The 19,381-nt window shown below is 42.3% G+C and overlaps 1 protein-coding gene across 2 annotated transcripts in view; it reads right to left on the bottom strand.

Annotated features, from left to right (window-relative positions):
• The window catches only part of LOC109419083 (uncharacterized), a 384,014-nt gene that overhangs the window by 134,752 nt on the left and 229,881 nt on the right, over positions 1-19,381 (bottom strand). Inside the window, exon 1 of one of the 2 annotated variants that reach the window (XM_029873542.2) lies at positions 17,267-17,320. The exons of the other annotated variant lie outside the window; for it this stretch is intronic. The gene's annotated coding sequence lies outside the window, so the exon portion shown is untranslated. Of the gene's footprint in view, positions 1-17,266; positions 17,321-19,381 lie in introns of those variants that run through there. 2 annotated transcript variants of the gene reach the window in all.

Raw genomic sequence — 19,381 nt, 5'->3', positions numbered from 1 at the left:
GGTGCTGGAGGTATCACCCTAGTACTCGCTCGGTGAGAGAGCACTCACGGAAAACGAGGACGCCTCCTCCAGCCTACCACCCACCGCCACGCGTCACACGGTCCGTACCCCGTTCTGGTGGTGCGACAACACAGCCACTGCGTGACATCGTCATCGTTCTCCGAGAGCCAAAATAAACGTATCGGAGTCGAGCGGCTACACCACCGGCATTACACCGTTGTGCGGCGACACGAACCAGGTGGCTGCCCCGGCTATCCAATTTGTAATTGCTGTGGTGCTGTGAGTATTTCTCGTGTACGACACAAGCATAACCGAGCATAAGAGAGAGATCGCGAGCACCCTTCCATGCGCCCGCCGAGGGATTAGAGCATCCCCACCGAGGAGTCTGCTTCGTAGGTTTTTGTCGGATGGTTGTTCCCGGCGGAAATCAACGCAACAAGGTCAGATCCATTTTGTATTTCTAGTTTTAAGAATATTGTAGTGGTTAAGCAGAAATAGGACTAGTTTGCGTGACGTCACCTTCCTAATAGCTTGCTGATAGGCCTATGTAAATAGATGTTTGAAGTTTTTTAATAAATGAAATTTGAAGCAAGCTTGAATTTCGTCTAGGAAAGTTGACGAATTAAACGGTTCTTGTTCGAACTTTATTAGAATATTTTAAATTTGGCTTCAATTCGGATCTTGAGTTCTTCTTAGCTTTCAGTACTTATTCAAATTTGATATTGGTCCTTGAATTTTCTAGTTTATCAAATTTTTGGCTGCATTTGGGATTCGTCGGAATGATTTCGAGTGTTTGAGCAGTCTAATAACTCGCCCTATTTGAAGAGCCTCTGCCGGGCCCCCAAACAGCCTCAGCAGTCTCTCCCCGTGGAGAGTGGCGCTTAAGCTGCTGACGGTCAGGAACTCGTTCATTCGTTACAATTAAGAATATAAGGTAAAGGAGGTTTGACTGCAATTTAATGATGCTCTTTGATTACTTCCATAAAAAATGTCATACAATCCGATAAACAACTTAATTTACCATGCTTTTTAGTAGGCTTTCAATTTCACTAGTTGATGATGAGATATAAAAACAGATTGAAAGTTGGATTGAAAATGTTTGTATTGTATTATATATTTATCGAGTATATGCATTTTCGATGTAATATCTAACATACACGTTCTGAACACCAAAACTTGGAACAAAGCATCGAGCTGTAGATTGATGTGAGTCTCCCGGTTGTGTGCTCATGAAAAAGTTCATCGTCACCTTCTCTGTTAGCCCAAATATTCATCCACCTTCAGCTAAGATTCAGCCTTTATCGTAATAACCCATTCTTGCACTACACTCAAGTTCATAGCAAAAGTGTTTGCATATTCTGTTCCCACCCGTGTCGTATGCTCTGCTGCTGCAATATGCATGTTCGACACAATAAGCTCGAGTAGTGTACGACGCAAAACTTTTCTCCTCATTCAGCGATTGATTGCGAAGATAAGGGAACATGTGTAACGCATATTTCGTACATATCTGATATGCTTGTAGGGAAGAGTTGGACGAAATGAACTGGTTGATTTCATAAAACTGGAGTGAAATGGGATGTTTTTATTCTTGTTGTTTATTTGTAAATATAAGAGTTACCTTTCGAATTGAATTATATCTAACAACTACATGCACTATAAATTAACTGGCGTTTTGCATCTCTTTCGTCCGTGTAAAGAAGGCGAAACTTTTTACCATCAAGGATGTGAGAAAAACGGTTGGAGATTGCGCTCGGGGCGAGTTCGATGTTCCTTCCCTTTTGTAAAAGCACAAGACTTACCGCACTAACTGGCAAAGTGAGAAAAATGGTTTATGAGCTTCAAGATGATTATCGCTTTTTTATGGCAGATGAGCTTCCGCACATTGGCGTTCACCGACAGAATTCATGTCGTACATCATGAGTTATGGTGAAGTTTTTGCTTCTAGAAGAGGTTTTGAGCTGTGATATTCAAAGTAAGTTAAAACAACAGAGCAGCAAGTCATCCAGGATTGAAAAACTTCGTACATATAACGAGCGGCATTAGTCTGCAGAATTTGAGTTGTATGTGTGGAAAATAACATTATATCTCACTTAGTAAAGGTCGTTGATCCTGAGAAAGGTTTCTGGATTCGATTCCAAGCACGGTCCAGAATTTTTGTAATTTAAATTCGCTCGACTTTCTTTGGCTTATAGCATTTCCGCATTATATAAGGTTGAAGATATGGTAAATTGGCAATGAAAGTTCTCAGCTAACATCTGTGGAACTGCTAGAAAAACACTAATCTGAGAATCACGATCTATCGCAGTCATGTAATATAAATAAAAACATCTACAAAACCTCGTGTGATTTAGACCTGTGCGTCTGGAGGAATCCCTGGTAAATCTCCTGGAGGTATCACTGAATCTTTCTGGAAGAATCTCTGTAGAAACTGCTGGAGAGAAATCTAATGAAAAAATGGCAGGAGTATCTCCAGGGAAAACTGGAGTTCCTTCAGAAATTCTTTAAGAAGGATTTAAGGATGATATATCACAGAATCATCCAGAAGATCCTTCAGGGATTCCCATAGGAGGTCCTTCAGAGATTAGTCTGAGAGTTCCTTCAGGAATTCCCACAGGAGTTTCTTCAGGAATTGGTCCAGGAGTTTCCTCAGAGATTTCTCTAGAAGATCCTTTAGAAATTCCTCTAGAATTCCAAGAAGAGATTTCCACTGACATTCTGGAGGGATCGCTCAAGGAGATCCTTCAGGGATCACTCCGGGAGTTTCATCAAGGGTTCATACAGGAATTCCTTCTAGCATCCCTCCTGAAATTTATTCAAGAATCCATCCTGAAATTCCTTCGGGGATTCCTCATTTTGGCTCATGATTTTTTTTAGAATTCTTCCAGAAGTTTTTTCAAGGATTGCTCCAGCATTTCCTTCGAAGATCACTCCAGGAGTTCGTTCAGGGATCTCCCTAACAGCTGCAGGAGGAATGTCTCTAGGTGTTTATTAGGAATTTCTTCAGAAGTTCCCTAAGCTATCTCAACAGAAGATCGCTTATGTATCCATCCAGCAGTCCCTTCAGAGAGTTTTTCGGGAAGATTCATAAATGCTTCCTGGAGATCCATCAAGAATTCCGTAAGAAGTTTCTTCAGAAATTCCTACAGAAATTCTTACAGAAATTAGTTTAGGAGTTCCATCAGAGATTCCTCCAGGAGCTTCAAGGATTCTTGCAGATGTTTATTCAGAGATTCCTTCTGAATTTATTCAGAAATTCCTACGGAAGTTCCTCCAGAAATCTCTCCATGAGTTCCTTCAGAGAATCTTATAGGAGAATCCAAGGATACCTCCAGAAGAATTCAGGGATAACCCCAGAAGCTTATTCAGAGATTCCTATGTAAGAGTTCCTTCTAGGATTACTTTAAGTATCCTTAGGGAATTCCTCGTGAAGTTCCTTTAGGGATTCTTCCAGTAGTTCTTCCATGGATCACTCCTGCGGTTCTTTGAGATTGTAGATTGACATTGAGATTTTTCCAGGAGGATACATAAATGCCTTACTTAATGGAGTTACCTCAGAGATTTCTACAGAAGCTCATTCTGCCATTCCTACAGGAGTTCCTTCAGGCAATCTTATAGGAGTTCCTACAATAACTTCCTTAGGATTATAATCATGCATACCTCCAGGATATTCTTGGGGAATCCTCCATGGAGTTTCTACAAGAATTCTTACAGGATTTTCTTCTGGAATTCCTCCAGGATTTCTTTAGGGAATACATCCTGGAAATCCTTCCCCCAACCTGGAAAGATTCCCTTTGAGATGTCTTTCGAGGAATATCCTTCGAGGATTCCATCTGGAATTCCATCGGAGATTCTTACCGGAATTCCTTCGGGTGTTCCCCCTGGAATTTCAGCAGGGATTTCTTCTGTAATTTCTTCGAGAATTCCTCCTGGACTTCCTTCAAGGATTCCTCCTGGAATTTCTTTGAGAATCCCTCCTGGAATTCCTGGTGTTCCTGCGGAGATTACGGGGATTTCTCCTGGACATCCTTTGGGGATACTTCCTGGAATACTTTCGGGGATTTCCTCAATAAATCATTCTAGAATTTCTCTTGAAATTTTTATCGGGAATTCCACCTGGACTTCCTTGAAGGATACCTCCTGAAAATCTATCGGGGATTTCTCTTTATATTCTGTCGTAGGTTTCCCTTCTGGAATTTCTTTGATGATTTTTGTTTTAGAATTCTTACGGATGTTCCTCCTAGACTTCCTTCAAGGATTCCTCATGGAATTCCTCCAGAAGTCCTACTGAAATTTCATCGGGGATTGCTCCTATAGTTCCATCGGGGATTCCTCCTGGGATTTATTCGGACATTTCTCCGGAACATCCAATGGGGTTTCCTTTACGAATTCCTTCGGGGATTTCTTTTGAAAATCCGTCGATTCTTCCGCTTGGAAATCATTTGGAGATTCATCCTAGAATTTTTTTAGGGGTTCCCCCTGGTACTCTTACAGGGATTTCTCCTGTAATTTCTTCGGGGATTTCTCCTCGACTTCCTTCCGAAAATCTTCCTGGACTTCCTACAGGGATTCCTCCTGGAATTCATTCCAAAACTCCTCGTATAGTTCCTTCGGAGATTCCTCCTAGAACTACCTTAGGGATTCCTCCTGGAATTCCTTCGGAGATTCCTGCTGGAATTCTTTCGGAGATTTCTTTTGGGTTTCCTTCGAGGATTCCTCCTAGAGTTTCTTTGGGAATTTTATCCTGGAAATCTTTCGGAGATTCCTCCTGGAGTTCCTTCGGGGATTCCTGCAGAACTTCCTTCAAGGATTCATCCTGAAATTTCTTCGGGGAATCCTCTTCATATTCCGTCAGGGATTCCTCCTGAAATTTCTACGGAAACTCCTCCTGGAATTACTTCGAAGATTTCTTCTGGATTTTCTTCACAGTTTCCTCTAGGAATTCCTGTGTTGATTCCTCTTCAAATCTCTTCGGAGATTCCTCCTGGAATTCCATCGGAGATCCCTTACGGAATTACTCCGAGAATTTCACATGGAATTTCTCCGGGAATTTCTCTTAGAATCCCTTCGAGGTTTCCTACTGGAATTCCTTGGGGAATTTCTTCTGGAATTCTTTCGGTGCTTCCTCTTAGAATTTTCATAGGGATTTCTCCTGGAGTTCCTTCAGAGATACCCTCTGGATATTTTTCATTGATTCCTCCTAGAAATCCTTAGGGGACTCTTTCTCGAATTGCCTTGGAAATTCCCACCGGAGTCCTGCGGGGATTCCTCCTGAAATTTCTACTGAAACTGCTACTGGAATTACTTTGGAGATTCCTCCTGGATTTCCTTTGGAGTTTCCTCTTGGAATTCTTGTGGTGGTTCCTCTTCGATTTTTTTCGGAGATTCTTCCTGGATTTTCTTAAATTCCGCATGGAATTCCTCCTGAATGTCCTTCGGGGTTTCCTTCTTGAATTTATTCGGTGATTTCTCCTAGAACCCCTTCGGAAATTCCTCCTAGAATTCGAGGATTCTTCCTAGAGTTCCTTCGGGGATTCCTTCTTGAAATTCCTCGGGATTTCATCTGGTTTCCTATGGGGATTCTTCATGGAATTCCTTCAGGGTTTCCTCTTGAAAAACCTTTGAGGATTCCACTCGAAATTCATTCGGTGATTCGTTCTAGAACTCAGCAATTCCTCCTGGAGTTCCTTCGGAGATTCCTCCTTGAATTCTTTCGGAGATTGCTTTTGGGTTTCCTTCGGGGATTCCTCCTAGAGTTTCTTTGGGGATTTTATCCTGGAGTTCCTTCGGGGATTCCTGCAGGACTTCCTTCTAGGATTCCTCCTGAAATTTCCTCTTCATATTCCGTCAGGGATTCCTCCTGAAATTTCTACGGAAACTCCTCCTGGAATTACTTCGGAGATTTCTCCTGAATTTCCTTCAGAGTTTCCTCTTGAAATTCCTGTGTTGATTCCTCTTCAAATTTCTTCGGAGATTCCTCCGGAATTCCTTCGGGGATGCCTTATGGAATTCCTCCGGGAATTTCACCTAGAATTTCTTTGGGATTTCCTACTGGAATTCCTTGGAGAATTTCTTCTGGAATTCTTCCGGAGATTCCTCTTGGGATTCCTTCGCTGATTCCTACTAGAATTCCCTCAGGAATTTCTCCTGGAACCCTCTGGATATTACTCGTTGATTCCTCCTAGAAATCCTTAGGGGATTCTTTCTCGAATTGCCTTGGAAATTCTCACTGGAGTCCTTCGGGGATTCCTCCTGCAATGTCTTCGGGATTCCTCCTGAAAATTCTACGGAAACTCCTGCTGGAATTACTTTGGAGATACCTCCTGGATTTCCTTTGGAGTTTCCTCTTGAAATTCTAGTGATGGTTCCTCTTCGATTTTTTTCCAGAGATTCTTCCTGGATTTTCTTAAATGTATCAATTCCTCCAGGATTCCTCCTGAAATTCCTTCGGGGTTTCCTTCTTGAATTTATTCGGTGATTTCTTCTAGAACTCCTTCGGAAATTCCTCCTAGAGTTCGGGATTCTTCCTAGAGTTCATTCGGGTATTCCTTCTTGAAATTTCTCGGGATTTCTTCCGATTTCCCATGGGAATTCTTCTTGAAATTCCTTCAGGGTTTCCCCTTGAAAAACCTTTGAGGATTCTACTAGGAATTTCTCCGCAGATTCCTCCCGGAATTCCTTCGGTGATTCCTCCTGGAATTTCTGCAGGGATTTCTCCTGTAATTTCTTCGGAGATTCCTGCTAGACTTCTTTCGGGGATTTCTTTTAGAATTCCTCCGAGGATTCCTTTAAAAATTCCTTCGGGAATTCTTCCTAGAATCAAAGCTGTAGTAAAAAGCATAAATTTAAAAATATGAATTCATAAATAACAAGCAGAGCGATACTGAGATGTACAAGGTCACTTGCACAGTGCACACTCTAAACAATGAATCACACTCAATAATGTCACCACCCAAAACCTGCACAAAAAAAAATGTCGGTTATTGTTTAGGGAATGTCTCTACAATCCACTTCTCAGAGCCAAAAGCCCCCCGCCACCAGAATGAAGCATGAACAAAAGCTTAACAACAAGTTTAACGCTTCGTTATGTTGGCACTGACTGGTAGATTCCTTTCTCCCTAGGATGGGAGGACCACCAGCAGCAGCATTGTGTTGAAATTGGTGCAAATGGTCCATTGTAAAGCCAGGAAAACAACCCGCACTTGGCACTTCTCATTTGAATGCAGTCGTAGTCCCCCTGTAGGTATTTAACCCTTGTTGTTGGCAAAAGTCACAACCGGAACTTTCCAACACCACCACCACAACAGACACCGAGGATGCCGAGATTTTCGGTGGGTGTTGGGAAAATGTGAAAATGAAAATTGAAAAATCTGGCATTTGGGATTTTTGGTTTCGCATTGGGCTGTGGGTGCGTTGTGAAAGCTGTGAGAAATTAAGTGGGATTTTGGAGTTGTTGGGCCAGCGCAATGTGCATTGAAAAGTGTGATTACCTGAGTGTTATGAGAATTAGTTGTAACAATGAGATGAAATCAAAATAGTGAAAGGTTGATCTTACAATTACGATAAGGATTGTTAATTGTTGGCTAATATAATTCGCGCCACAGCACATGGTCAGAAAATTCACTCATTTCTGAGCTACCTTTTTTCTCCTCGTTGTAGGGGAAATTAAGCCACTGCGTCTAATAAGCTGAACTTTTGCGGCATACCCTTACCTGCCGATCTTGCTGCAGTGGGGCATCTAAAAACGCATTTCCAGTGCTACTGCTGGCCTTCGGGTATCAGTAGGTCGGCTCCAGAGGCACGTTCTCCTCCATTTGGGAAATTTGTGCCACTACTGGCTACTGCTACTGCTGGCCTTAGTGCTCGTTCAAATTCAAGACGTAGGGGATTCTGGGGTAATATGCACCACTTAAGGAAGATGCGTCCAAATGCATATAAAAAGGCAATAATTTATTGGTTTAATGCATGCATTCATTGCATATACTTTCATTCTAAGAGAAACCAAACAAAATTTCAGCCTTAATACAGTTCAGCTCTTGGAAATAACGTTTTTTGTAAAGACTAACATTACGGCTTCGTATGTTTATGCGGGGCAGTATGCACCCTTGCTCGGGGTAAAATGCACTACAACAATGGGGCAGGATGCACTCAAACAAAGGGGCAAGACGCACCACAACATTGAGGCAAGATGCACCGTCGAGTTTAGAAATCTTTTTACTTCTTAGACAAAATGCATGTTTTATAAGGTTTTAAGACAAACAATAGCTCAATTTAGTTTGCGATTACTTACAGAGCACTCATAGATATTATTACAGCATGTTTTCTATAGGTGCGTTTTGCCCCAACCAATGGAGTGCATATTGCCCCAATCAATAGCAAAAAATAAAATAGTTCAAAACATATAATTTACGTAGATTACTGTTTAAGTTATTTTTCCTCTGCTTAGCATTGCCCTCAATGAACTGAATAAACACAACAGCATTAGATGTTTGGTCGGTTTTCACCATCAAATCATTCGACAAACGATCGGGAAAATTACATCAGAATCGTGCTTTTCAATTTTATTCATTTTTCTCACTAATTACGTAACGCAGATATGTAAAATTTTTCAGATGCTCATTTATTAAGACGTTCTATTAGACTTATAAGGTTTCAAAGCTCTAAAACCGATAATCCCTGAAAAACAAAGGGGGTGCGTTTTGCCTCGACAGTGCGTATTACCCCAGATGCCCCTACAGTATTCTTGACATAATCAACCATATAAATTTTACGTAGTTCCGGATGTACACCCAAGGTACCCCATAATGGACATTTTGAGGAAATCATGTAAAAACACGAAAAAGTATATAATAAATCACTTTATATTGATATATGTAAATTATTCTACCAGACATCAACATGAACTGTTTTTGGGTGGCTTTTCAGTCTAGAAGTTAATCAAGACAAAGAATATGCGGATATCTTGTTCGGTCCGACAAAGGAAAAAAACGGTTATCATGGAGCTCGATGACTACGACCGGAAAATGAAGCAGCTAGTGGATGATGAGAACACCTACGAAAAATTTAACAGGGATCCAACGGGCAGCATCGAATCCAAGAACAACCAATTCGTCAAAAGGCTGTTGAATCACGTTTGCTTCATAAGCAGATGGTCATGGGTTCGAGCCCATCCCCGGCACTTTCGTCAGTTGCTCTTTCCTCCTGAGAGCAGCTAAACAACACCCTTTTCGACCTGATGCGAAGCGCCCTTCAGGTCATTGAGAAGTGGTGCCACAAATATAGCCTTTCGGTTAATCCGAGTAAAACATCTAATGTTCTTTTCACGGAAAAGTGACGGGCTTGCTGGTCTAGTGGCTACCGCTTCTGATTCATATGCAGAAGGTCCGGGGTTCAATCCCTGGCCCGTCCCTTTCCTTCTACTTTGTATCTTTCTATTCACGTTCTCTATACTCTCCCCTATTCCTCTGTATAATACAACTCATGTATATTCATATATTCAAAGTCATCGCTAAAACCAGAAACGGTTGAAAAGCTGCTTCCTTTGCTGCCCACTTTCACAGCACAGTGTCAATCTATCAGAAACGCCTACAAATCTATCACCTTACCCCCGGCATCCACGCACCAATGGGTGAACCCTCTGAAAACCATATCCCACCAACACTCCGACATCCGCATGAGTTTGTGCAGACGCAGAGGTATATTTATTCGGTCTGATGTGGATACAAACAATTGCAATCATCACTTTCTTCCTCTTCCCCACATTGACCAGCAACCTGACGTGGTAGGTGCCTTTGTCGCCTAAAAATAGAAGATCACTAACGCTCACACACTGAAGATGCCTGCTAGTCTTTGGCAGATAATCTCATTGGTTCCTTGTGTGAGCTGGTCTGGCGATACTGGAGTAGCATCCACGGGCGGTCAATCAAGCTCAAGCTCAAGTTTTGACGTAGGACTACGTCTCTCTATTCTATACCGGGTGTCATTCTGAATTTTCAGAAATCAGTCGCGTTACGTTTAAAAAAGAGATTTTGAGCATTGATAACTCAGCCATTTCTTGTTGAATTTTCAAAATTTTGACACCATTTCATTTCATTTATTTAGTTAAACATCAAATTCATGATAATACTGAATCAACAATTTGCCGCCATAATACTCGATTTGCAGCTGCAGCTCTCCAACGTCAGTCACGACCAACGCTCGCCAGATCACGCTCCACCTGGTCCGCCCATCGTGCTCTCTGCGCTCCACGCCTTCTTGTATCAACCGGATGGTTAGTAAACACCAACTTTGCAGGGTTGTTGTCCGACATTTTTGCAACATGTCCTGCCCACCGGATACGTCCAGCTTTAGCCACTTTCAGGATGTTGGGTTCACCGTAGAGTGCAGCGAGCTCGTGGTTCATCCTTCTCCGCCACACACCATTCTCCTGCACGTCGCCAAAGATCGTTCTTAGCACGCGTCGCTCGAAAACTCCGAGTGTTTGTAAGTCCTCCTCGGGCATGGTCCATGTCTTGTGTCCGTAGAGAAGCAACGGTCTTATTAGCGTCTTGTACATGGTATATTTGGTGCGGGGGTGAATCTTTTTTGACCGCAGTTTCTTCTGGAGCCCATAGTAGGCCCGACTTCCGCTGATGAAAACTCCGAGTGCTTGCAGGTGAGAGTTTCACGACTCACGTTGTTGTCAGCCGTCAATAAGGATCCGAGGTAGACGACTTCCCCCACCACCTCGAAGGTATCTCCGTCTATCGGAGCATTACTGCCCAGACGGGTCCAGTCGTGTTCGGTTCCGCCTACCAGTATGTATGCACTTTTTATTGGACGCATTCACCACCAGTCCGACCTTTGCTGCTTCACGTTTTTGGCGGGTGTACAGCTCTGCCACCATTCCAAATGTTCTGGCGATAATGTCCATGTCGTCCGCAAAGCACACAAATTGACCGGGTTTTGTGAAAATCGTTCCCAAGCTGTTGAACCCGGCTCGTCGCATCACACCCTCCAGAGCGATGTTGAAGAAAAGGCATGAGAGTCCATCACCTTGTTGCAGTCCCCGGCGAGATTCGAATGAACTGGATAGTTCACCCGAAACCCTTACGCAGTTTTGCACACCGTCCATCGTTGCTTTAATCAGTCTAGTCAGCTTCCCAGGAAAGCCGTTTTCGTCCATGATTCTCCATAGCTCTGCGCGGTCGATACTGTCGTATGCCACTTTGAAGTCGATGAACAGGTCATGCGTTGGGACCTGGTATTCACGGCATTTCTGGAGGATTTGCCGTACGGTGAAGATCTGGTCCGTTGTCGACCGGCCGTCGATGAAACCGGCTTGATAACTTCCCACGAACTCATTCGTTTTAGGTGACAGACGACGGAAGATTATCTGGAATAGCACTTTGTAGGCAGCATTCAAAATAGTGATCGCTTGGAAGTTCTCACATTCCAAAAGGTCGCCTTTCTTGTGAATGGGGCATATTACCCCTTCCTTCCACTCCTCTGGTAGCTGTTCGGTTTCCCAGATCCTGACTATCAGCCGATGCAGACAGGTGGCCAACTTTTCTGGGCCCATCTTGATGAGTTCAGCTGCGATACCATCCTTACCAGCTGCTTTGTTGGTTTTGAGCTGGCGAATGGCATCCTTAACTTCCCTCAGCGTGGGAGTTGGTTCATTTCCGTCTTCGTTTCCTCCGTTGCCGTGGGCTCCCAAGCCTACGTTCTCCACGCCGTTCAGGTGCTGATCGAAGTGCTGCTTCCACCTTTCGATCACCTCACGTCCGTCCGTCAAGAGGCCTCCGTCTTTATCCCCGCATATTTAGGCTCGCGGCATGAATCCGTTGCGGGATGCGTTGAGCTTCTGATAGAACTTCCGTGTTTCTTGGGAACGGCACAGCAGTTCCATTTCTTCACATTCCGCTTCTTCCAGGCGGCTTCCAGCGGCGAAAGAGGCGGGTCTGCTGTTTTCGCTTCTGTTTGTAACGTTCCACGTTCTGCCGAACCCCTTGCTGTAGCATTACCGCCCTAGCTGCGTTCTTCTCCTCCAAAACCGTTCTGCAGTCTTCGTCGAACCATTCGTTCCGTCGATTCCGTTCCACGTACCCGATAGTGCTCTCTGCTGCGTCGTTGATGGCTGCTTTGACTGTACTCCAGCAGTCCTCTAGAGGGGCCTCATCGAGCTCGCCCTCGTCTGGCAACGCGGCCTCGAGATTCTGCGCGTATGCTGAGGCGACGTCCAGTTGTTTCAGTCGCTCTAGGTTGTACCGTGGCGGTCGCCGGTACCGTACATTGTTTATGACGGAGAGTTTTGGGCGAGAGTTTGACCATCACCAGATAGTGGTCGGAGTCGATGTTGCGCCACGATAGGTCCTGACGTCGATAATGTCGGAGAAGTGCCGTCCATCAATCAGAACGTGGTCGATTTGAGATTCTGTCTGCTGTGGTGATCTCCAGGTGTAACGATAAGGGAGGCTGTGTTGGAAAAAGGCAGCGATCGTACTCGCGTTCGAGCTGCGCGTAAAATGCGTCCTTGTCATCATCAGTGCATCCGGAGTGTGGGCTGTGCACGTTTATTATGCTAATGTTGAAGAATCGGCCCTTGCACATTCTTTCGTCGATCGGCCACCAACCGATCACGCACCTCTGCATATCACCCATCACGATGAAAGCTGTTCCCAGCTCGCGTGTGTTGCCGCAGCTCTGGTAGATGGTATGATTACCTCTAAACGTTCGCACCATGGATCCTGTCTAACACACCTCCTGCAGCGCTACGATGCCGATCCCGCGGTCCTTCAGTAGATCGGCGAGTATGCGGGTGCTCCCAATGAAGTTGAGAGATCGGCAGTTCCACGTACCGAGTTTCCAATCGCAAGTCCTTTTTGTTCGCTGGGGTCGTTGCCGTTGGTCTCGGTTCGTATTATTCTGTTGCTGATTTTCCGTTAACCCGTTTGACCCCGGGTAAAAAATAAAAGTTCAAGAAATCGCCAACAGCCCTTTTCTCAAACAAATTCAACCTAAGTTTGAACACAAAACTCGCACAACACTATAGTTTTTGAAATATACGGGATCAACATTTTCTTGGGCTTCTGGACGGAGTAAGGCCGGTGGGTCACTGGGTCAAGTCGGGCAATAAAAGGCCAAGTACGATTTGCACCCCCATAATTTTCTGCTTAACGAAGTTTTTCAATGGGAGTTTGCACATTCCGTTGCCTAACGATAGTTGATGTTGCTACAGGTTCGAATTTGAGATTTTCCGATAGATTTCTTTTAAGTTCTTGAGATATTCAACATTTGAAGTCTTCATTTACGTTTGTTGTTTTCAATTGAAATAAAACACGAGATATTATTCTCTTATTGACCCCATATGTCATCCGAGACATCTTTTGAACATGTGTTGCTCTTGTAGTACTATTAATGTTTCCTGAACATCTCGATGGATTGTCCGAATTCGTTCTTACAAACCGTTGTTTTCCGCACACAAATAGGTCTAATAGGACAAATCGGTGAAGTACTAGATTTGTAGTAATGAGCTGAATTTTAGTATGGTGAGAAGGTCAATTCTGCGTTTCTGCAATGAAATGATCCAAAAAGCGTGGGTATTATGATTCCTTGCCTAATTTGATGCTGTTTGAACAAAACTTTGGGCAACAGTGTTGTTGTTTTCTCCATTTCTTGCAACATAAACAACATAGTTATTCGACGTTTTGCTCAAACAGCATCAAATTAGACAAGGAATCATAATACCCACGCATTTTGGACCATTTCATTGCAGAAACGCAGAATTGACCTTCTCACCATACTGAAATTCAGCTCATTACTACAAATCTAGTACTACACCGAACTTGCCCCATTGTAGTCCATCTACGGTTTTCTGTAGTCAAGGCATGACTTCAATCAGATCGACCAAAATGTCTACTGCTCGTTGGTGCAAATAAAAGCGATAAAAATAATGGAAAATAATCCTTTGTGATTATTTTGAGTGTTCGTGTTTTGTAAGGACGGATTCGGACAATCTATCGAGATATTCAGGAAATATTAATAGTACTACGAGGGCAACACATGTTTAAAAGATGTCTCGGATGACCTATGGGGTCAATAGGGGAATAATATCTAGTGATTAATTTCATTTGAAAACAACAAACGCAAATGAAGACTTGGATGGTTCAGAAACGTTGAATATCTCAAGAACTCAAAAGAAACTGATCGGAAAATCTCAAATTCGAACCTGTAGCAACATCAACTATCGTTAGGCAACGGAATGTGCAAACTCCCATTGAAAAACTTTGTTAAGAAGAAAGTTATGGGGGTGCAAATCGTACTTGGCCTTTTATTGCCCGACTTGACCCAGTGACCCACCGGCCTTACTCCGTCCAGAAGTCCAAGAAAATGTTGATCCCGTATATTTCCAAAACTTTAGTGTTGAGCGAGTTTGTGTTCAAAATTTGGTTGAATTCTGTTGAGAAATGGGCTGTTGGCGATTTTTTAAACTTTTATTTTTTACCTGGGGTCAAACGGGTTATAAATACAATGTTTTTTTACGGCTGGCTCGTAGGGCCTGACACCAACCCCCTACTTTCCGGAGGACCATAGTGCACAGTTGAACTTAGAGTCCTTCCCTGGCATTCGGACGTAGATCAGCCGCCCCTAACATGGGGATCAGACGCTGTTGTGAGCCACTCCTCCTGGAGAACAGACGCTCAGGTTTACAGGACCAAATCCCCCTCCTATCCCTGTCAGCCTACGACCAAAGTTTCCAGCGGTGCCAGCTGCCAACCACCCGGTCTTCCCTAATGTTGCTCATAGCCCGGCAGGTGCCACGCGAAGGTATGGAAAGGAGTTGTTGGGCAGAGGCTAGTGATCCCAAGCAACACACATGTTATAATAGAGTTTCGACAGCGCAAGTTTTGGTTGTATAGAAGTTTATTTGACGTAATTTTAACATTGTGTTTAAATAACGTAAAATAAACTTCTATACAACCAAAACTTGCGCAGCCATAACTTTTATATAACATGTGTGTTGCTTGGGGATCTGAATGGGATCTGTATTGCACGAGTTACTCAGCCTTTACCGTGCCAATAATTTCTACTAAATATTGCATTTTACGTAGAATTTAAGTTGTTGTATAATTCGGGTCTACGAAAAACAATTTTCCATCATTGACAGCAACGGAAATCAAATTTCCGACGATAATAAAATTCTCCCATCATAGGACATCTCATCAACATGGAAACAACAAGCTACACAACTGACGCAGCAAAAAGCTCCAACTTTCAATGAGAAACAATGAAACGAAAAAAAAGTAAATGTATACTAACATCCCATGAAACCAACTTCCTCCACCACGAGCCCGAGGCTGATGCACTACCACTCTGGGACTAGATGGGACTTTTTTTCTGCTGGGATCTCGCGGAAAAAGTTTTCCATTTTATGGCTTTGTGCATTGCTGCTGCTAACCAGCGCAGCATGGTGCGGCGTTGCGTTGGTACACTTTCAAACATCAGCATAAATCTCGAGCCAAACGAGAATTAAGTGAATAAACAACCTAAACCGACAGGGGAAATTGGCAAAAGTTTGAATGGGGTTGTTTTAGGAACGAGCTTGTTTTTGCAATTTCAATTTTCAAGACGCGAGGAATATTGCTTCCGAAATAAATTGATTGAAGTTAATGAAAAATATTTTCTTGACAAGTTCATCCGAAGCGTTGCAATTCCTGTATTGTTAATTAATACCAATCAATCAATCAACCACCTTCCTCCCAACTCAAACATGGCAAAAGCATTTAATCGCCACCAGATGTTATCATTCCGAAGCTGTTTCCTTGGAAAAACCTTCCCATTCGCGGCGCCAATCCGTAAGCCATTAAGCACATTACATCCATTGTTATCCGTTCACCTACAGAGACAGCGATTCCCTTCTGGTATTGCGGCGCCACAGGCAGGCGGAGTAACATCACCGATGGATTTTTCGAAACAGGCCACGGTGGGGAGTGCAGGGTTAAATATATCATCCTAATGGAAAGCTCTAACTAAGGCACAGTGCTGAAAATGTCATTTTGACATATCTAGATGTAATTCGCTACAGCTCATTTCAGAAGCTGAACCTGAAAAAATTTTAATGATAAACTTGTGCGGCTAGACCAGTTATACAAGAATGTAGCCGAAAACCACGCTTTCTCCTATATTTAAGGTAAATGTCATCGGCAACCTTTGAAAAATGTCGATTGATATTCATCATGAATATCAATTAACATTTTTCGAAGATAGTCGATGATATTGACCTTAAATATTAAAGTGAGAGCGGTTTATCCGCGACTTTCTTGTAGAACTGGTTTACCCACACAAGTTTTTCATAACTTACAGTCACATGGGTATTGAAGCAAACCATTTAACTTCTTTTAAGTCATTTTACACCAACTCCCCTTTGACCGGAGCGTATCTGCACACAATTATAGATAGTAGAGTAAACATAGATCTGCGGACATCACTGAGTGAAATGTTTCAAGCGTGCGAATAGTATTTTTCAGGAGTGCGACTGTTGAATATGACGTCATGCGAACCATTGTTGTTGTTGGAATCGTGACGTCATGCTCGTTTGGATACAAATTTTGACAGTTCGTTTGGATACAACGGATTCATCATCGACGGATCTATGTTTACTCTACTATCTATACACACAATTATCCCCGAATTGAACGGTTTCCTGGGAATGGAAAGTAACCGAACAAGATTTGCGCTGTTCCAGAATGAACCAACACGAACGGTGGGTTTCAAAATCGCAGAGGAAATATAAAATTGAAAATAATGTTTTTGGAAGTCTATCCAGTTAGTCGAATGACTTCGCTTGATTTTTTTTCTACTTTGCTGGACTCGTCAAATTACACCGGAAGTTTCTCTCGTTTCACTCTTCTTGATAGGATCCAGCACAGCAAGCTTCCGAGAAGTTTGGTTTCCCGTATTTTTTGTTCTTCACAATACCACTAAAACGGATTATAAATGTTGGGAGAACGTCTTTACAGCGAAAGAAAGCCTCAGTTGAGCTGACGGTCCTGCCTTCCAGGAACTATGCTTTGAAGAGAAATATTAAATGCCATTGTCTGTAATCGAAAGTTCTTCTTTTCAGTCTCTATTATAAATAGCGGAATCGTGACTCAAGCAGCGTCTGGATTTAATGTGGTGGCTTCCGGAAGAAGTTTCCAGGTAAATTTGAGTTTTCCAAATCAGCGACCGAATGATTTGGCTAACAGATTTACCAGCTTCTGGTGTAATTTATAAACTATATACTCACCTCCTTTCAGTAGGGGGCCCATGCCAGTTCATTCAGGATGAGTCTAAAAGAAAATATAAATTTAAAAAAACACTGATTTATCTATGTTATACACAGATATGCAGCACTGCAGCAGTAAATAAAAAAATCCTTTACAATTTAAGGTATATATTTATTTTTTTCGAATATTTGAGCCTTTAAAGCTATAGCCTAGTCTCCTGTAAAGCATTCTTAACGTCCCACTTGTTTACAATTTGTTACTTACATACAGGGGATATTCAAAATGATCGGGACAGACAAAATGTTTCCTTCTCAAAAAAATTTCAAATAGCTGTAACTCTTCGAAAAGGGCATCAAATATTCTCAAATTTTTACTGTAACTTCATCAACTTTTTGTGTATCAGTGGATAAAATTTGGAAAAGTTCGGACTATTCTGCACGAAGTTATAAAGATTCTAAAAAAAGGTATCATTACTCGATAGTCAACTTTGAGCTGTTATGTCTTCGGATTCAATGAACCGATTGCAATGAAATTTTGACCATTTATGACTTCTATAATGAGCTTTTGAAAACTTTTGACTTAACTTAAAATTCTTAAGACGGAAGAAAATTATAACGATTACATTGTTTTTCCAATAAAACACCAAATTTTCTTAAATTTCAACATCGTTTCAAAATTCAAGATGCTATTTATAATTCATTTAAATTCCCTCTGATTGTCTTGAATACAGATATGTTTTGAAAAAAAAAAACGTAACAGCATAGGCGGCAATTCATTTAAAAAGTAATGGGATGCATTATAAAAAGAGACCAATTTACTATAAAATCATAAAAATATTGAAATCGCTTGAACTTTTTTCCTGTTAATAATTTCAAGTCAAACGTTTTTAGAGCTTATTATATAAGTCATAAATGGACAAAATTTCATTGCATTCGGTTCATTGAATCCGGAGATATAACAGCTCAAAGTTGGCTATCGGATAATTCTACCTTTTTCTAATATGTTTATACCTTCGTGCAGAATAGCCCGATCTTTTTCAAGTTTTGTCCACTAATACACAACTAGCTGATTAACTTACCGTTAAAAATTTGAGAATATTTGACGCACTTTTAGAAAAGATACAGTCAATTGGACATTTTGAAAAGTGAAAATTTTGCCTGTCCCGATCATTTTGTCTATCCCCTGTATATCAAAACTAAGCATATCAAAAAATCTTATGTTAACCCATTCGCTTGTTCCCGGGTAGTCCACCGCGACGTTTGTGCCGTGTCAACGTTTCATTCACAACGCAACGCACGACAACCGACTACGTTTGTAACAAGAAACCGAGATGTTTTCTTCGTCTTTCAGCTAGTCATCGTGAGACATGCTCTGCTCATATATGTACGTGATATCATATGGTGGGTATCAAAACATGCGTAATGAACTGATTCTGTCAGTTTTTCTTTAGGTTAGCAGTGGTTCTCAATGATATAGAGTTCAGAATTAATACCAGTTCCGAAGTCAATCAAAATCTATTTTCCCATAATTACTCTTTTTAGTGTAAATAATTTAGTCGCGTCTGGTTTGAACATACTATTTGATTTCACTCATCAAGATTCGAAAAAGAATACCACAGAATCCACGGTGTATGTGACAAAAAGTATTATCGGTAAAAATAGTATCGCTAAGTCACCCACTTTTCCGACATTATCGACGCCAGGACCTATCGTGGCGCAAATATCGACTCAGCCCACTACTTGGTGATGATCAAACTGCACCAAAAATTCTCTGTTATCAACAATGCACAGTACCGACGACCACCCCGGTACGATCCTTACTTACCTTACCTTACCGATAACGCCGTGGTGGCCTCTGTTGTACATAGTAGCCGTCTCCATTCCACTCGGTCCATGGCTATTTGTCTCCTGGTGACGTGCCCCGTCCACCGTAGCCTCCCGATTTTCGCGGTATGGACGATGGTTAATTCTCTCAGCAGCAGATGCAGTTCGTGGTTCATTCGCCTTCTCCAAGTCACCACAGAGAACAGACATCCAGGCTAGAACAAATTTCATTCGGAAAGTTGTGTAAGGATTTGAATCTTCACTTGAGTAAGGTTGCAAACCAATACACGATGACAACACTAACGCCACCAA

This window comes from Aedes albopictus, chromosome 2 (assembly GCF_035046485.1).
Source record: "Aedes albopictus strain Foshan chromosome 2, AalbF5, whole genome shotgun sequence".
Taxonomy (NCBI): domain Eukaryota; kingdom Metazoa; phylum Arthropoda; class Insecta; order Diptera; family Culicidae; genus Aedes; species Aedes albopictus.
The sequence above is the reverse complement of the archived record's forward strand: the minus strand, read 5'-3'. Positions and strand labels throughout refer to the sequence as shown.